The following is a 15,540-nucleotide window of genomic DNA, read 5'->3' as shown; positions in this document are numbered from 1 at the left end:
GTGAATGTTCTAGTGTTGTACTGGTAAGTGATTATGAAATATACGCGTTTATAAAACTGCGTTTTAACTTTGAAAACAGTGTTGTGTTTCTTTTCTACCCAGCAAGCCCTGTTGATTTGCAGATTCTCATGTTCCCGACTAAAGGAGTAGCGGACTAACTTTGTGATGACTGGTGTCCAACCGGGGGACGTTGCACAATAGCCTCTGCCAGGCTGCAGCACCCGGGAGCGCTGACAACTCCAAAACCCATTTTAAAACCTTTGCCCATATTTAGACCTTCTCCTCTATAAGACAGGACACGAGATACATAAAATACAATACGCTTACATTTAAGATTAACTGTGAAACAACACAAAATGTGTTTTCATTTTCTGTTTCCAGAAGACTGAATAAGAAAATTTTGTTGCAAGTATTCAAACGTGAATTTTCTTCTGTTGTCTCTTAATATGGCTTGACTAGAACTGCGTTCAAATTCGCAATGTCTGCTGGATTTAACTTTGTCAAAATTACGTTTGTAAGCCGATGCTTGAGCCCTCATTCTGTATTGTTGACAATAGTTGTAAATAAACAGGAACTTCAAGTATTATCTACGTACAATATGCGAAGCAAACAGTTCAGTTGGGAGGCGTAAATTTTTTTTAAAAAATTATATTTTTCGGATGAATTGTAATTAATGCAATTGGATGGTAAAAATAGGTCGTAAACTTTTGTTTGTTTAACGTCGGTTCAAACTTTGTCAGTTATTCGCAAGAAATTCACTGAACTCTTTCGATCACACGGGAACATGCGCAAATATGGAGTATATGTTGAGAAATGTTCTGAAATATGGAAATAATATGTAAAAAGGAATAAAATATGTAAAATGTGAGCCAAAACATAATATATGTGTAAATATAGAAAATAAAAACGGAATTTTTCGAGTCTACATGCCGTCATACGCACATACAAAATACAGCAAAACCTCGTTAATCCGGACTAATGGGGGGGATAAGTTGACCGGTTTAATGGAAGTCCGGATTAACTGAAAAAACCTAAAAGAACAGTAGAAAGTGCATTACAACTCCGTTTATAACAACAAAACACGTTTATTATAGTGTATTTAAAGGGCATAGGCCTAAATACACTAAACAGTACAGTAAAATGTAGAGCAATACTATACATACAATGCGATTGTTAACTTCTAGCCACATTTAAAACCTTACATACTGCTTTTTTTTGCCTGTTCGGATTAAGCGAAGTCCGGCTTACCGGGTCAGAATTACTGTATAACTGATTTCAGTTTCATACATAAATTGTATTTACATGTAAATCCGTTCCATAACATTGGTGGCACCTGCAAACAACACGTATAGTTGCGTTTAGTTATACTTAGTTCTAGTAGCTCAAATCGCAAAACCTTGGGTTGGGTTGTATCGAAGTTTTCGAGAACTGTCTCGAGACACACGGTTCCGGAGCGCTGATTACTATTCAAAACTTATAAGCCTCAACAATGACTTATTGTTGAGAACTGAAGCCATTGATGAGAAGGACCTGCTGACCTGCGTGTAACGTAACTTACAGTAACGCTTGCAACGCCATCTCTCGATGTAATTCTCAATATAAACGTTTGTTAGCTTTAGATACTAAATCACATATTTTAGTCCATTGATAGGCTGTTTTATTCAAGTTTCCTGTTTTGCATTCCATGCTTTATGAGCGTTGGAAATGTGGCAATCTTCTCTGCGCCGTCCATGTCGCCTTTCTATTTCTCTACGTTCATCGCGACGATGAGCATAAATGGCGAAATGGATGAAGAAATACAATGAAACTTTGCTTTACGCAGGGTTCAAACCACTTCGGCATGTCAGGAATAGTTATGCCTTTATTATAAATTCGGTTGATATGGAAATCAGAGATACAATGCTGACTATTGATTGCTTTCGATTAGGGCGAACGTTGGTCAAGAGTCAATAAAGATAGGAATGCTGCCTTCATTGTTGATAGAGATAAAAGGTTTGGTAAAGTTTGTTTTAAGGCCACTTTATGCTCAGAGAGCCGGAATCAGTGATGTGCCGTAGACTATAAGTTTACGTCTACATGCGTTATCTACACGTAATCTACGTGTAGATTACATTGGGTTGTAGTTTACATAGACTACGTAGACAATCTAAAGTGCATTAAAATTAATTTTCAAGGCTATCATGAAAGGAAATTGACATTTTCAACTATATTGGTTCCTAACGAAATAAAAAGAATCATATTTACAACAAAATTTCTGTTCTCTTCTATCATCAAAGTAGTGTAATTGGTGGTATTACTGGGGCGAGAAAGTATGAACCCCCCTCAGGCAGATTTGGCTGCACTTAAAACTAGCTCAACATGCCCATATGAGCTTTTTGCTCAAGTGTGGAACCCTGTCTAATCCAAGATTTTTGTAAAAATGCCCTCGGGAATTTCCCGTGAAAATATGACCCCCCTCAGATTGATTTGCCTACACTTATAAAAGGCACTTCTGTGAGATTGTTGTCCATAAATTTGTTAAAAATATGCCCCTCTTGATATTTTTTTTGGCTACACTTAAAACTAGGCCAAACGTATTAACACACACACACACACACACACACACACACACACACACACACACATATATATTTACTTCCGGTTTAAGTTCAATTGGGCACCAGGCTCAACTTGTATATCTAGTATTAAGATAATATAATTCTTCTAGAATTGTTCTGTGACTCTCTCATTTCTTACATCATAAACATATGATTTTTCACCTATAAGAATAACACTACATATAGTGTCATCAGGGAGTGTATCGTGGAATTCACAGATAATTTTAATGTTTGTTCTGTCATTAACCACAACTTGTTTCCTTTTTGAAGTGTTGATGACAAACATGGGTCTCTGTGCTTTGAATTCATCTGGTGTGTAATACATGTCAGTATTGCCAGTAGTGACCCTTTTGTATGCTGTAAATGCTTCATATAATTTAAGAAAATCATCCTTGGACATGTCTAAATTATAATTTTCTCTAGGAAATACCTCATTTCTGCCATTTTTAAGATATATGTTCTTGATGTTGCAGTTATCAAATCTACTTGAATTTTTTTCCTGATTATTGTGTCTTCCAGTTTGAAACAGTACCACCACAAAATCCGGCATGTCATATTGTATACTGGAGAATGAATTTGTAGCATCAAACTCATAATAAGTACCAGCGGCAGGCTTCTGTACACATTGATATGTATAAAATTGTAAAGGTACTTGTGGATTTTTTATTATATCTGCTTTGTATTTAAGAGCATAACTGGCTTCATATTCAACAACTGGAATTCTTAGCTCCATAGTCTGAATAATGCATTTGCCTTCATCAGGTAGGGTATTAGGCAGAGCTTCCCCTGTGGAGTTTATTGCACTGTACCTCATCAAAGCATTATTATCATTGGCAGCTCTTCTAAATGTGATTCTTAAACCACCCTTCCACATAATATCTTTGTAATCTGAGAAGAATCCTGGCAACAGGCGCATAGGGAACAGCCCCCGACCCTCAGAGACATTCCAAAATTTAGGTGGTAGAGTATTAATAATTTTTATAACATATCCAATCCCCTTAGTGTCATTCACTATAAAATTAGACAATTTTGTGCTTATCATGTCCATAATTCCAACCCTTTCATTGTAAAAACTGTGGTTGCCAGCATTTTCCTCCCCAGCTATCACCAATAACCTATCTACAAGTTTCCTGACATCATCAACCCACACAAATTCTTTAGGCAGGGTGTTGTATTGTTTGATTCCACTGCCAGTCTTGATCTGTGACCATATGGGTTTGATTAAATTGTTGTATTTTGCTCCACTGCTAGACTTGACTCTTTTTTGTGTGGGATCATTGTTCTGGTATAGAGCATCTGATTTTATTAATATTTCTTTGTAATGCTCATAATCTTGATCTGTATAGCTGCCAGGCCTTTTCCTAGTCATCAGTTCCCACAACCCAGGTGTGCCGGGATATTTAACAAAACCACCTTTTTCTCCAAGATGAGATTCTGAATATACAATTAGATCATCTCCCATAAATGTTGCTCTGAAATTGCCAATTCTATGTATGATGCTACCATCACGCTCTGTGTCGGCATATAAGCCAAAAACCTCATCTTTGTTGTCTTTAGGTGTGCTTAAATATTTTTGAGCAAGAAGACCCAATTCAATAGGATCCTGACTAGCTTCAATTCTTCGAGGAGCAACAGGACTAGGTGTATGAATACTGGAAAGTGGGGTGATTGGATAATCTAATATGTTCCTTGCAGCTACAGGTACAAGCTCTGTGATCAAATTTTGATTTTGCTCTGTAACAGTTTTGATATTTTTACCTAATTCACTAATAGCATCAATAATAGGCTGTTCTGTTTGTTTGTGTTGTTCATAAATTCCTCGGTTCTCTGATTTCCATCCCTTAAATCTTTTTACAAGATAATCTCTTAATTTAAGATCATCAATAATTGGCCTTTTCATGGTTATTTATATATGTTTCAATGTCTAGAAAATTGTTGAATTTATTTCTGTATTTTTGCCACTATTGGGTTTTCTTGTCATATCAATTGTGACAAACCCATAACTGTCCTGGTTCCAGCACCTACTGCAAAACTTGGAAAAATCATTGTAGCTCAAGTCCCCACCTACATATTCATCATGTATGTGTTTGAGGTTGGTATGATCTTGATGAAACAGACATATAAAATTGCTGTTGTCTCGGATCAGCTGCTTCGGTATTTTAGAAAAAGTCTGTGCCAGGTAGAAGCAATCAATGTTTTTGTGTCGGCCCTGTGTAAAGAAATTTCTAACCTTGTTTTGATTATCCAGTATAATGTCATCAAACACAACAACAGAATTATCGAGACATTCATGGAGTGGCTTAACATCTGATTCAAAAGTGGCAATATCCAATCCATCATATAGCTTCATCAGCTGCTGATATTTTAATTGTTCCAAGCTCTTAGAGAAGACATACAAGTGCCTGTTTTTCCAATCTAACCAGTTGGGTGCCAATAAAAAATTATCAATCATTAGTGTAGTTTTACCACAAGCCGATGGCCCAACAATAAGACATCTAATATTATCAGGCAGCAACTTGCCATTTCTCTTAATCTGCTGTTCAGGTTCTGGCAGCCTCTTTATAACATCCCAGGTGCTCATATTATCACTTTGTCTGCATCGATCCAGCTGTGTTCTGGGAGTCCTAGCCATTTGACAAATAACTTGTTGCCTTTTCTGCGGATGATTTTTTCTATGAGATATGTGTCAGGCTGTTTAGTTTTGCTGAGTTCTTCTTCATAGAATCTGCCTTTGAGAATTTCTCCTCGGTGATCTTTTATTATATATGTGTTAAGGGTCCCAGGTTTAACTTGAACCACTGTAAATAATTCAGTGCTCCAGTTTCTTGTAAAGCCTCTTTTGAATAAGTGCTTATATTTGCTGATTCTTACTTGATCACCCACCTTGTATTTGGCCTTTCTTGTTGTTGGCTGGTATCTAGGATAATAAACAGTCCTGATCAATTTTTGCTCATCAGACGAAGTTACTTCAGAGGGTTTCATGTTGATTGTGGAATGAACCGAGTTGTTATATTTATGTAGAAGTTCTGGAAGAATATTAACCCATTTATAATTACCTTGAAGTGTAAATTGTTTATACATAAGATTTTTTAGGGTTTTGTTGAATCTCTCTACAATTGAGGCCTTGAGATCACTGTAACTCGAATAATGTTGTATTGACTGGCTTTTAATAAATTGTTGGAAAACAGAATTATAAAATTCTTTGCCATTATCTGTTTGCAAATAGCGCGGTGATCTTCCACTCTGATTGATGATTGTCCTAAAGGCTTCTGTAACACATTTTCCAGTCTTGGATTTGAGTGGCACAGCCCAGGTAAATTTTGAAAATGTGTCTATTACAGTAAGTAGATACTTGTAGCCCTTGTTGATTTTGTCTAAGTTTTTCAGCTGTCCACTTGCCATCTCAATCAAGTCGCTCTGCCATAAATCATCTATGCCTTTTGTGACTACTGGCAGTCTCTTATAATTATGTCTGGCTTGTCTGTGTAATTCATCAACAATAATTTGTCTAGACATAATATGAAAACAAGAATATTGCAACTATGGGGTGTTCAGCAGCTGATACTACAGGATTTTCTAAATATAATTTGTCTCCTATTTGTATATGAAATTCCAGAGAGCCATCATCTTCAGCATAAGATGTTTCTAATGTATTGGGGTCTGTAAAATCCTCTAACTCTACACTGGTGATTTTTGCTTTGTTATCAGCATTTGTTATTGATAAGGTAGGGTAGTGGTGTGCCTGTGGTTGTAGCCAATATTTGATCTTGAGTGGTCTAAGTGTGCCCCCAACAAAAAATTGGTAATAAAATTGTGCAGGGGACAGCATATATATTTTGCCACCTGGTGTAAATGGTGAATCATATTCTTTGTTGGGGATGCTGTACAATTCAAGAATTACTGTATGTTTTGGATTCTCAATTATGCCGGTTATTTCTTTTTCTGCTGTAAGCAATCTGCTTGTTACAGATTCAAGGTGCTCATTGATGGTCCTAACAACATCATCATGGCTTGGCTTGATTTTTATGTCCACAACAAGTTTCTTGTATTGTTGCACAATCTCTTGAAGCTGGGTGGCAAAAACAAACAGAGCATTTGCTTGATTGGATTCCATGGTCCCTAGCTGTTGCTTGATATTAGCTACAATTTGTTGCAAATTTTCAATAACTGCCAATTTTGAATTTTGAGCAGTAAGATCATGGACCTGTCTTCTGATATTCTCAAACAGGGCGTGCAGTTCATTAATATGTTGATTAGTTGGTAGAGTGGCCACTGTCTGAGTAAGTTGTTTGATCTCTGTCTGGATATTCTTGATATCTTCTGATTTCAATATGCGATTCACAGCTCTCTTAATATTTTTAAGTTCCTGTGATGTAGGCAGATTTGTTACAGTATTTTGCAAAGATTCAAGTGCCAATTTCACATTATTTAATTCAGAAGCATCAGCCACATTTTGCATAGCATTTTGGAGCAGGGTTATATCTGCCTGAGTGGGTGTTGATTGTTGTAAAATTTCAAGTTTTGTTTGGATATCATCGATCAAGTGATGAAAATGAGATAGCTCAGATTCAGTGTTGAGGTTTTCAAGCTTTGTGATCTGTTGCTGGACACTGACAAGTGTGTCTACAATACCAGGCAGGCGGGATTCTAGAGATTCTTGTACATTTGTCAAATCACTTTGCACTGCTGCTATTGTACCCTCAAGATGGGTTATGGTACTTTGAATTTTTCCAAAATCTTCATATGTTTCAGGTTGCAGCTTGATGTTGGCAACACTCCGAGTTATTGCACTCAAAGCATCAGAAGATGGCAAGTTTCAAGTGTCTCAATTTTTTCTTTAACCTCGGCTATGGCATTGTTCAGAGGGTCCAGATTAGGTATTTGGAGTGATTGAATCTGTTCTTTTAGAGTGGAAATCACTAGATCAAAATCTTCTTGTGATTTTATGCTTTTGACAATTGTTTGGAGCTGTGTCTGGACATTATTTATCTCCTCTTCCAATTGCTGTTTCAATTGCTCAGAGTTGGTGGCCTGGGTCTTAAATTTGGCTTGAAGAGCTGCTACAGCTTCCTCTAAACTTTGAAAATGTTCCAATGTTGCCAGGTCAGTATATTTTTGAAGCAATAATTTAAGTTCTGAGTCAATTTTAAGAAGAGGGTCCATGCATTGTGATTGTAAATTTGTAATTTCTAGTTGAAGACTGGCATTGAGTGTGGTTTGTAAAGCTTGTAAATCACTTCTTAATTTCTTGACTCTGACATCAAGCATCAGAATCTCATCACTGTGATCTTCATGTCTTGTATGGCCAAATATATCATGAGGCATTTTTGTTTTAGTGGTTATTTATTATTGAATATCTGATTCTTAATTCTATAAAAAAAGGTATAAGCTTGTCATATGATCCAGGGACCTCAATATATAAGCAGTCACCAGCAGAAACAGTATATACAGTGCCAGAAATCATGTTTGAGTGCTTAATTCTATAAATATTTCTCTCTACTGAAATCTTGACATTACCCTCAGGGGTTGTAATAAATTGCAATTGACCACCTACAGGTAATTGGTAATGATTTAAATTATTGTTAAATATGTACAATGTTTTACCTGTTTCATCATCAACATCTGTAAGTATGCTGTTCAGATGAATAATTAACAAAGCACTTAGTTTAGATATTATATCAGAAGAGGGTTGTGGTGTTGGCAGGTCCATAATAGCCTGTTTTTTGAACCCAAATAAGTTCATAGGCATGTTTATTTATTTCAAATCATGCTCTGTAATTGGGCATTGATTACCACTTTTCAAATCACAATGACCCCATGGTAGAGTATGTATGCCACATGACAAAATGCATCTCTTATCATCATGTGGGTCCAGAGCCACTTTTCTTACAATATTGCTAGTCAACAAGTGATCCACACTCTGAATTCTGGATTCTGATGTTCTGATTGTGCTACATGATTTGAGGCAATTTTTGTAATCTTCAAATTCAAGCTCTTTGTCCACAGTCACTCTGCCAATGCCCTTGGCCTTTTTGGCAATTACGCCACTACATGTTTCAAAACTGTACATCTTGGCCCTTAACCCAGCAAATGCCACAATAACATCACCAAGTGTCTCATCTTTTAACTTGCCAGGCACCTTTTTGTTGTGGGGTTGAATCTTTGTATGTTCACTGGTATCAAAATATTCAAGCAATTCAGGCTGGGACATATTTTTATAAACATCTTCTGTTTGAATATCAAGAACAAAACTATCTGTGTCCATGTACATCAGTTTTACACGATCCTTATAAAAAGGCTTCAACACATCATAATACAATTTTAACATGTGTAATTTGGCCAATTCCAATATCACAGCCCCTACATAAATAGGCTTATCAAACTTAATCTTTGTTTTTTTTTATATTGAAAAGTGCCATATTCTCATCATAAATTCTTCTGTAATTGAAGTTGGGCTTTGCAATCAATTTTTTCCTCCGGCTGGGGTCAGTAATTATTTTAACATCAATATGTTTTCTAACATTTTCTATTCTTTTGCCATACACAGAATTGACCATCAATTTAAACAAGGTCTTATCAAATTGGCTCATTGCAGATGTTCGAAGCTCTGTGTTTGTATCAATATATGGTTTCAACCATCTTGAGTGCCTGAACCTCAAAACTTTTCCAACTTTGGTCACTTGAACACCATGATTCATCAGCAACTGGAGGTTTTTGTAATATATGACATAATCCTGTTTCGGCTCCAGAGTCATCATCAATTTCTTCTGTTTAAAGCCAGGTGAGCACTCAACCTCAGGAATTGGGGGCAGATCAGAAAATGTGTTGTGTAAATTATCTGGAATTGTCAGATCAACCTCTAAGAACAGGCCATAGTTACTGTCATCAAAATCCTTAAGATCTTCAATATTGAAATCTTCGACCCACTCAAGCTCTGCATATGGCAGTTTTTTCATCATGGCATAACCATAGAGGCTGTTGGCATCTACATAAAGTATATAATTTGATGGCAGTGCTGGATCATAATCAGGAATATATTTGTTATTTGCTCTGGCATATCTCTGAGAACATTGCACCATGCCTCCTCTTATACATTGTTCCATAAACAGATACATATCTTGATCCTGGATCAGATCCAACTGCATTTTAGTGTTTAAAAACATTGCAGACCATGCTAGGCCCGGAGCACTGTAAAAATACATTGGATCCAGCTTATAATTTTCCATGGAAGATTTTCTGAATGCCTGCAGTATATCAGCTAAGAGGGTCACATCAAGTTTTAAATAAGCCTTGTGATAATCACCAAATGTCTGGCATTTTAAATTGTTCCACATCAATTGGGCATGGTGATAATCTTCATCAGTGATTCCAGATCCTCTGATTTTGCTGTAAAACTCTTGTTGTGGTGGCAGAGAACACTCATCAAATTTAGAAAAATCTGTAACATAATCATATGGATATACACCCTTCCGCCTAATTAATTTCAGGTCCTGATTTGGAAACGAAGCACATGTGATTTTGAATTGATCATCAGATAATTGAGTGGCCAGTGTAGCCAGGCTAGCCGATAAAATTCTGTAGGAATCAAGAAATCTTAAGTGAATAGGAACACCATTAACTTTAATTATTTTGCTAATGGCAATATATTTTTCATTATTTTCAGCTAAAATATTTAAATTCTGCTTGTCAAACCCCTCGTACCTGATCAAATGATGAAAATCATAATTGGATGCACCATGGCAAAATATGGGGACAAATTTTGGTCTCTGGATCTTAATATTACAGCTATTACACAGGGCCATTAAGAATTTACCATCTGTATGAGAATGGTGTTTCACCTTGATATTTGTATCTGAAAATTCAGAATCACATACCGGGCATTTTTCTGCATTGTTGAAATCTTCAATCTGTTTCTCTGTTAAAGGCAACATGGGTTTTGATTTTAATAAAACATTAGATGCTATGTTATGGCACTCATTTTCTATTCTATCTGCAAATTTTTTGATGGCATCTGCTCCCATGTATAAATCTTCTTTACTAACAACCCCATCCTGTACAACCACATAATAAAAACTAGAAGGTTCATGTAGCTGGTATGATGTAATTGAAGATTCATCAGGATCTGGGCTACAGAATGCAAGGGGTTTCAGATTTGATTCAAAATCACAGACAATATATGCTGGGTGTTCTAACAAGGCTTCAAATTTTTTGAATTTGGCATTTTCACTTGGATTAGGCATCACCATATGAACAGGTTTATGGTTGCCACAGAATTTCAGATGCTCAATTAACTTGTTTTTAGCAATTTCTGCATTCTCTTCCCGAACCCCATTCACCATTTTTCTACCATCAAATACAGACAAACATCTTCTGCACAACTTGAATATTGTATTGGATTTGTCTAGTTGTGTTCTGACTAAAGCTTCAAGATTATGTATCAGAGTATAATGGCGTGTATCATCCCCTTCAATTAAGAGCAGATCAATCGGAACAGCAGAATCATCATCAAATGTACTGATTCTGAGAAGTGCTATCAAGCAATTGCCACGGCCAGTAGAACAAATAAATACATTAATAGATAATTGTTTACCATTGATATTCCTGGCTTTTTTTTCAAATTTATCAATATTCTGAACAGACATTGGATATTCTAAACCCTCCATTGCTTCATCAAAATCATTTTCATGTTGTTTATAATAACTTATTCGCTCAGGATGCCTTGAAACTGGATACAAAGCAGCTAAAATACACCACAAAAAGCATTTCTCATCATTATTTTTTATATTAACCACGGCTTGTTTGTTTTTAATATTGGCAGGTAATGGCAAATATGTAGATCCTTGTAATGGGCTGAATTCAGAAATATTAACATAGAGCTTGTGTGGAGATCCGCATAGGCTCCATCCAGACTCTTTTCCAGCAAATTCAGAGTGTTTAATATTCAATTGATCTATCAAACTGCTTATTATTTTGTCTGAATTTGCATTTGAATATATAGGTACAGTTTCTGTTATGTGGGGCTGTGTAAATTTTGTGCCATTTGGCTTCTTATATTGTGTAAACAATTTGAGGGACAGCTTATAAGAGCCATTTTGTGCATTTAGAATTGCCTGCACATCTGGATTTATACTGTTCAAAAAATTCTTAATGTCACATTTTGGCTCTGATACAAACCGGTGATCCCTAAGTTGGCCATTAAAACTGCTATGGATAGGTGGTGCATAGCGTGGCTGCTTTGCTGGTCCAGCATTAACAGGTGCTTCATGCTTCCTTTTCAGACCAGATGTAGATGGTTGTGGGGGCAATGTTGATGACTGTGCAGAGCAAGTACCTTTATGTTTATAAGTGAAGTATTCCATGCTATATTTTCTATGGCATTTAGGGCATATTTTTGTGGGAGTTCTGCATTTGTCTGGATTACAATTCCTTTGATGCTTAGCCCAATTGGGGCTAGATATATTCTTTTTGCATTGATTACAATATTTTTGATTTGGCATTTTTGTTGTTGTTTATTATATAAGATTTCCTGGGGTCCAAATCAAAACTTTATACTTAATAAAAAATATCAGTTGGGTTCAGTAGTGTGATTTGTGTGTGTGTGTGTGTGTGTGTGTGTGTGTGTCTGTGTGTGTGTGTGTGTGTGTGTGTGTGTATGTGTGTTAATATTTTTGGCTTTGCTATTTATATAAAATTTCTTGGGGTCCAAATCAAAACTTTATACTTAATAAACCTATGACAGGTTGTTAAAAATTCTGTATATTAAATCAAATAGATTTGTAATTCAATTTATACAAATCTGCAATATTTTTGTGTTTAAAAAATATGAGCAGCACTGCAACAACACACCCTTACTCTTCAACAACTCTCACAATACTGGCTGATATGCAATGCAAAATCTCTTTATATAGCCTAAGCACAGACCACATTGAAAACATCTGAAACAATAAGCCAATCAGAATATAACACATCATCACATTATGTCATAACCAACCAATCAGAAAACAACACATGTCTAATAATTTTTTGCATAATATTAGGTAATAATTTGTTGCAAAACATGATGCAATATAAATAAACCAGAAATAGGCCACAAGTGGGCCGGAAGTAAATATGTGTGGGTGGGTGTGGGTGTGTGTGGGTGTGTATGTGGGTGGGTGTGGGTGTGTATGTGGGTGTAGGTGTGGTCAAGGTCAAGGTCAATATATATGTGTGTGTGTGTGTGTGTGTGTGTGTGTGTGTGTGTGTGTGTTTGTGTTAATACGTTTGGCCTAGTTTTAAGTGTAGCCAAAAAAAATATCAAGAGGGGCATATTTTTAACAAATTTATGGACAACAATCTCACAGAAGTGCCTTTTATAAGTGTAGGCAAATCAATCTGAGGGGGGTCATAGTTTCCCGGGAAATTCCCGAGGGCATTTTTACAAAAATCTTGGATTAGACAGAGTACCACACTTGAGCAAAAAGCTCATATGGGCATGTTGAGCTGGTTTTAAGTGTAGCCAAATCTGCCTGAGGGGGGTTCATACTTTATCGCGCCAATAATATTACAAATCATACTACTCATCAACTATGGAGGAAGATAAATAGTATGCAAAAAACAACAACAGATGGCAGTCGTGAGGCAAGAGTGGTATTTTTCCCATAAAACACTAGATTATTTCCTATATTAGGTTTCTGCTAGGTGAGAAATTGTTCGAATTTGGAAGAAAGAGTACGAAAAGTTCTCTCACACATCAGCAACTGATACGCAGAATAATTTTACTTTAATTTCACGACGCTCTTTGCTAAGTTATCACTTTTCGCCATGTTGTTTACATAGATTACGTAATCTACATGTAGAATGCAGACTAACGTTGTTTACGCGTAGACGCACATCACTGGCCGGAATCTCTGTGCATTGAATCCCCAATCGGACTTTAAGCCGAGACCCCTTGCTTACAGTGTTAGCTAGCAGAGGTCCCATATTTTAGCGTAATTATGGTTGTTCACAAATATTTCCATTAAATGTATGGTTTTATATTCTGAGAACCTAGTGGCTCCTAGACTGTTAACTTAAGGTTATGTTGTGATTTCAAAAATATACTTTTTCAACGACCCTCGTACAAACTGAACCGCAATCCTGGGGACATTGCGAATTGTGTAGTTGGCAACCCTGGCAAGGACCTGAAGGATGGCTTGTACCCGTAGAGATCCACAATGTCGTAAAGGCAACGTGTGCATGTGTTTGTGTGCGTATCCATAAAAGAGGGAGAGTGGAGGGGGTTGGAGGTAGACAAGACGTTCACGAAGACAACCTTTGCCCCCCTTCCCCCCTGGGGAGGGAGCTGGATAGCACTCCTCTTGACAACATGCGAAAAGTCAACAAGGCGGGAACCAGCAGCGTGGAAGATCAGCGAAAAGAGGTAGAAAGGAAGCCAGCCGAAGGCAAAGCACTTCAAGAGTCGCCGAAAAGTAAGGGGGAGGGGGGGGAAACGTAGCTGCATTTTATGAATGACAAGTGAGGCTGATGGAATAAGCGCCAGTACATATCTAAGGTTCCAGACATACACTACCAAGCATTCGGTAGCGTATTCAGAATTGGAATCTAGGGTAATTGTGACCACAGACAATTGCGACAAGGTCCACCGATCTTGGACGTAAACGAACTGAAATTCCCATTCCAATTCAACTTTCGAATTGAATTAAGATTTATGGCAGCTCTATCAAACAAATTTTCTACTCTTTCATTTTCGTTATCTTCACTTTTTGTGTATGATGCACCGTTTTCGAGATATTATTTTTTTTAAAATTTTCACGGTGAATTTTTTCAAGATGGCGGCGAACCAAGAGGTCAGAGAGTGGTAGACTCTTCAAAATCGGATTCGCCACATATTTCTTTTACAACAGAGGCAGTTGGTTTCATTTCTCTTGCAATTTATTCCCCCAGACGACATTAGTTCCCGCAGTGGCGTACGCTTAGTCCAAAACCTTGACTAGTTCTCTATGACACGTGGTCCTTGACTATGGAGGAATAGAGAAGACTAGGTTCGCATAAATCCCAAGTATAAGTGGTTAGGCACACACATATTGCTAGCTTTTTACTTCTTCGGCGAAGCTACGTTGTCATCCCAACAGCAGCCAGGTTGCAAACTTCTAAGAATTAGGTTGCCAACTCCTACGAATTCAGGTTGCCAACTCCTACGAATTCAGGTTGACCACTCCTACGAATTCAGGTTGACCACTCCTACGAATTCAGCTTGCCAACTCCTACGAATTCAGGTTGCCAACTCCTACGAATTCAGGTTGCCAACTACTACGAATTCAGGTTGCCAACTCCTACGAACTCAGGTTGCCAACTCCTAACAATTCAGGTTGACCACTCCTACGAATTCAGGTTGCCAACTCCTAAGAATTCAGGTTGCCAACTCCTAAGAATTCAGGTTGCCAACTTCAGAATCGCCAATATTTTCTTAATTAAATTAGTAAATTTATTCAGAGTTTCTAATCGATTTTTCTTTTGTATTTCACTCTCTAGGCTTCAGGCTTCGCAGATAGCCTAGCTAGCCTATAATATACGCTCGTGTAAGCATTACGTTAGGCAATTTTAAATGCATCTCATATGGCGGACACGCCTCAGAATGTGATTTGGGTTACAGATACAAGAAAACTTGAAAACCTTTCAAAATGCATTTTGACTTGATTCAATATCAATGCCTAAATTAGACGTTGATTTGATTTTGCCTCGATCTTCTGCCACATTTGGCGAATCGCCAAATTTGACTAAGAGGATAAGTGATGGCATGATGGTGAGGGGACACTAACAAAGAACGTCGAGACCAGGATTTTAACCAGCGATCCTTGGCGTGATAGCGCCCTGTGGTATAACCAATCAGCCACGGAGGTTGGCCCGCTCCCTACACCCACTCAGTTATATCGACAGCTGAGTGATCTTCCAAAGAAACACA

The 15,540-nt window shown here is 37.2% G+C and overlaps 1 protein-coding gene across 3 annotated transcripts in view; it reads right to left on the bottom strand.

The window, feature by feature from the left end:
• Positions 1 to 15,540, bottom strand: part of LOC145996048 (EGFR adapter protein-like) — a 1,377,132-nt gene that overhangs the window by 666,479 nt on the left and 695,113 nt on the right. The window lies entirely within an intron of this gene.

Source organism: Lepisma saccharinum, chromosome 12 (assembly GCF_977018435.1).
Source record: "Lepisma saccharinum chromosome 12, izLepSacc3.1, whole genome shotgun sequence".
In the NCBI taxonomy this organism is placed as follows: domain Eukaryota; kingdom Metazoa; phylum Arthropoda; class Insecta; order Zygentoma; family Lepismatidae; genus Lepisma; species Lepisma saccharinum.
Note: the sequence above shows the minus strand (reverse complement) of the source record. Positions and strands in the feature narration are given on the sequence as shown.